Below are 5057 nucleotides of genomic sequence, written 5' to 3'. Positions count from 1 at the left end.
TCTCCTACCAACACACCTACCATGAGTCCCACGCCCTCTCCCACCGCCTCTCCTACGCTTTCTGCCACTGCCTCTATTGCACCCTCCCCCACTGCCTTTCCTACCATTGCGCTTACGCCTCCACCTACCCTTGTGCCCACTGACGCTCTCACATTGAGTCCGACGGCGCCCGCAAGTCCTACGACAAACCAGACAAGCACCCCGTCTGGTGCTTTCGGCGGCTTTTCCAGTACCGCCCCGACATTTTTCCCGACGGCGACCCCGACAGGCGCTCTCACCGTGTCTCCCACATCTTTTCCCACTCCGGCCTCCACCACCTCTCCCACGCCTACGGGGAACTCGTCGTCCGCCACTGGCACCTCTCCACTGACACCCACCGGAGCACCCACCATGGCCCCAACCGTCCCCGTCTACACGAAAGCCCCAAGCGTTTCTCCGTCGTCACCGCCCGCTAGCACCACGACCACGAATTCCAGCGTGTCCATGGCGCCTACCGCATCGCCGTCGCCCCCTCCTTCGGGATCGGGGATACCCCTCACGCCTTCTCCCACTCCTAGCCCCACTCTGTTGCTTTCCTCATCGCCCACCTTTGTAAGCTTCCCCTCTCTCTCTGCCTCGCCTTTTCCCGGACTCACAAACATACCCACCGGGCAACCTACTGTCGGTGTATTTCCTCTTCTCCCCACGACGTCTCCCACCCAGACACCTACCATCGCTTCCACCCCGCCAACCTCTCAAGTTGATCTCAATCCCGCCCCTCCCCCTACCTCTACTACCATTGCACCCAGTCGTCCCCCCTCCAGCACTGCCACTCCTACCGTGTCGCCAAGGACGGTCGCTCCGTCCCTGCAGCCCCCTTTTCCCACCACCACCACTCCTTCGCCTACCTCCCTCTTCGACGTTCTAGACGGCGGTCCTGAAGATGCCTTGCAAGCCGAGCAGTCCATCAGGCGCCGCCAGTCGCTGGTAATTGGCCTCAGCATCTTGGGCGTTTTGATTTTCATTATCATGCTTATCATTGCCTACCGGTATCGGAGAGGACAGCGGACTGTCTCGCGTCCTGTAGCTCCCTTGTAATCTAGCGACGCAGCATTCATCGGGAACCCAAAATAGTTCAATCCCATTTTCATTCCATAAATCTTAGAGAGAGTGTGCGTTGAATTTGATCAACCACTGTGAGGACAGAGAATATTTCATGCAGCATAGCCATCTATCACTCTTCTGAAAAAAGGCTCGAAACATAAACAGGTCCACATGCATGGTGTGCATGTACGCATCAAAGTTTCCACGAGTTCTGCAGTGGAGTTGAATCAAATGAGAGACATCATATATAATAAATGGGGGCATCTGAATCTGACCCCTTGCGCGAAGTCACTCGAGCATTGCATTGTGAAGCAGAGGGTACAATGTCTGGGGATTGTGTCTCATCCCGAAATGAATTGCATGTCTCAGAAAAAAATAAGAGCACCTAGGATCCGAGAAAGAAGCCTGCCAATCAAGACATTGATTCATTTTTTTCCAGGGACATACTGAGGACGTGTAATTGCTTTCGAGACCTTCCGTCGTGACAGACCTTTCCTTGCTTTCCTCTCGCAATGAGGACCGGGCTAGCGCTGAAGCGAGCTACTGTCACACAAGAGAGATAGATAGCCACAAACGCCCACCATTTTATCTTACGTACATCCAAATTTTATATTCCACGCTGCCAAGCCCCGGGGGTCGACATCAGTCATAACCGTGACGGTTCTCTTGGTCAGGATGAGCGCCTGTGCATCCTGATCATTTCCTCTGTCGTGTCCCCCTCATTTTGGCTCTTCCCTCCTCCTCCCGTTCCATCTTAATCCAAAAGACATCAAAGAGACAGAATGTTACGTCGCTACTCCTTCGCATTTCTTCTCCTTCACGTCACCCAGTCATTTCCTACTTCGCCATTATAAGAGCGTTCCGCGACTGTCATTTCAAACACGAAATTGAATGAGTGAAAAAATCTCGCGCGTTTTAAAGCCTTTTTGTGAACGTCGAGGATTACCTCTGTCGACCGTCACCGCAATCACTCCACGAGTGTCCACCTCCTCATGCTGACGAATACCTTACATTGTTATTAGCTCCTGCCGTCCTATTAACAGAGCCCCTCCTCCGACCCCGATGCTTCCAAATCCCAGCTATACTACTTCAAATACTTGGCATTCGGAAGTTCTATCACCCGTGGTCGCTTGCTCGCTTTTCCCGGCTTGCCCCCGTCTCCTTGGGACGTTCTCGAGGGTTTGTCGAAGTAAAGTTTTTGCAGTTTCATGCAAGGCTTTTCCACCAGCACGGCCACAAAGACGGCCAGGCATAGACTAAACATGGTGATGCCCAAGTAGGTGACGACAAACTCGAAAAAATCCCAGCGGATGCGGGACGTGAGGGATGCCATGTAGAAATTCAGGACGGTGAAATGGACCAGGTAGACCGTGAAGGAGAGAAAGGAAAAGGGGGCCATGATCGGCGCAGAGAGGATCGAGTTCACCCAGAATCCCTGGCCGTTGAAGCAGAGGAGGCTTATAACCGCCACCCCCAGGGCCCAGCCGGGACGGGCGCAGGCCGCCAGCAATACCTTGACAATCTCTGGCCAATCCGAACCGCATTCCCCCTCCGTCAGGATACAAGCCCGGACCCCGTGCGACCCCGTGACCGGCCCATACATGATGGCGAGAAGGAGGCTGGCCGTCAGTGCCACCACCGCGGTCCACAGACCCGCGCCCAGTTTGAAGTCCGGGTAGTGTTTCTTCTTTTCGTACCAGACGTAGGCCGTCAGGATGCCAATGTAGTAGGACGGGGCGCGTGTCCAGGGGAGCTCGAAAGCGCCCATCTGCGATGGTGGGAATGGTTGGGTCAAAACACAACAGCCCAAACGGCGAGGGAGACATGCATCGACATAAGTGTTCAATTAGGCATACAGATTTATATTGATTCCCGACTCGGTACGCAAGCAACTTGCCTGATACCGTGCTGCCGCATCGCCATCCCACATATTCGGGCTCCACTCATGAACTTTGGCCAGGTGACTGTGAGAAGGGAGGCAAAATGGAGGAATGAATGACTGCGAGATGCCAAGAAAACTAGCCTTCAAACGACAATCTGGGCAGGGAGATCACTGTCAGAGGACGGTGGAATAGAACAAGGGGCTCTCGCAGGACGATGCTATTTTGCAATTCATCAGCAAGATCCCAATATGACGGTAAACACTACCTCGCATTCTCCTCTCTCCCTCTCCTTCCCCTTTTCAAGCAAACATTGATGATGCCGTAGAACTTACGCAACGTTTAAGGTGCACCCCACCACAACTGCCAGCACCAAGAGCACGCTGAGTTTCTTCCTCATGCCGCCCTGCGCATAGAGCAGCGCCAGCCACGGCACCGTCCAGAAGAACATCATGTCATCCGCCAGGTACCAGGTATGTCCGAAGCATTGGGGATCGCGCTGCAGGTGGGGAAAGAGAAAAAGTATGACACAGTCAGGCGTCATACACCTCACGTGGCAGGGACAAAGGTCAAATCTGAGCGAGGTTTTCCTCGGGGGGGGGTCGAGAAACAGCACTCACTTGAACAATTCTCTGTCCTTTCTCCCATCCCCACCCCCTCTCTCTACCTTAGCCCTGTCCCAAGGGGAGACCGTGTTGATGTACAGGAGGTGTCGCCACCACTGGGAAGGGCAGTTCATGGAGTCGTTTGCCCAGAGCGTACGAGCCAGGGGGCCTGGGGAACGACGGGAGAGGGGGAGAGACATCGTCATGGACCGAGATTTTACATGTTCCCTCCCGCGGTTCCGTCGTAGGAGCCCCCGCCCCCCTGCTCCTGCTGTCGAGCCCGACCTCCACTCCCTCGCCGTACCGTTCGAGAATAAAGGCGCCATTTTCCAGTTGAAGAACAGGGCAAACATGTAGGCTGTCCCAGGGTGGAGACGTTTAAAAATGAGTCAATTTTTATCCAAACGCAATAGGCATCACAGGGGTTTTTCTTCCCTAAGCCCGCTTTCCAGACGATGCACTGCACACCCAAGACCACGTTCGCCGCCGTCTTTTCTCCCTCTCTCCTCCTCTTTCCTCCATTCCCTTGCGTTTCTTTTCTTACCGGGAGTAATGCGGAGGAAACGGGACAAATAAGCATGACCTATCCACCGAAACACAGGGCGTGTCTCTGCAGGAAGTCGAGGTAGAGGGCGATGGAAAGAAGTGAGAGAAGGAGGGGAACAAAGCAGCACAAGCAAGCCAAGATTGAAAGAAGTGAGAGAAGAGGGAAGGCGGGAAGGAGGGGAACAAAGCAGGACAAGCAAGCTACGATTGAGATGGATTCTAAAATGGGGGGGCAATGACAAATGGAGACCACATCTCTTAACGTTCTACGCCGGCTCAAGCCATGTTGAGGGGTGATGAGAAGAAAGGAACCCAGTTTTTACCTTTTTCCAGCTTCTTCAGGAGGAGAAAAGTGGCGAGAAAGGCGGAAATGAAGAGGAAAGTATCAACGCAGAGTGTGCCCGGGAAATTGAAAAGAGGCATGGCCCACCACCGAGAGAGGATACCGGCGGGCGGAAGGAGAGCCTGAGGGGAAGGGAGGGAGGGAAGGAGGGAGGGAAGGAGGGAGGGAGGGAGGAGAATTTAGGGTGAATGAAGGATGTCTATCCGTAGACATCCCCAAAAAGAGGAAGGGGTAGAAAAGGAAGAAGCAGGAAAGAAAGGAAAGAGGCTAATTTGCTGCCCCTCCCCCCTCTTTCCTACTCCGCGAGCGCGGTCCACCCTTCTGATCCTCCTTTAATTCTTGCTGCTCTCCTCCCCCTCTTCTCTTCCGCGAACTCCTCCTTCCGTCTCCCTCCTCGCCTTCACCCTATCTCATCCCCAACCTCCCCCCTCCTCTTCCCCTCACCTCCGGATTCATAATGAAACGCGTTTGCCAGAGGATGACGTGATACAGGACCACCCACCCGCAGGAGAAATAGCGCATTCCATCAAAGCAGGAAAATTCGCTGGAGAATAGAAAGGAACAGGGAAGAAAATTCGATAGGAAAGGGGCGAGCACAAC

This window comes from Nannochloropsis gaditana (assembly GCF_000240725.1).
Source record: "Nannochloropsis gaditana CCMP526 unplaced genomic scaffold scaffold643, whole genome shotgun sequence".
Classification (NCBI taxonomy): Eukaryota; class Eustigmatophyceae; order Eustigmatales; family Monodopsidaceae; genus Microchloropsis; species Microchloropsis gaditana.
The sequence above is the reverse complement of the archived record's forward strand: the minus strand, read 5'-3'. Positions refer to the sequence as shown.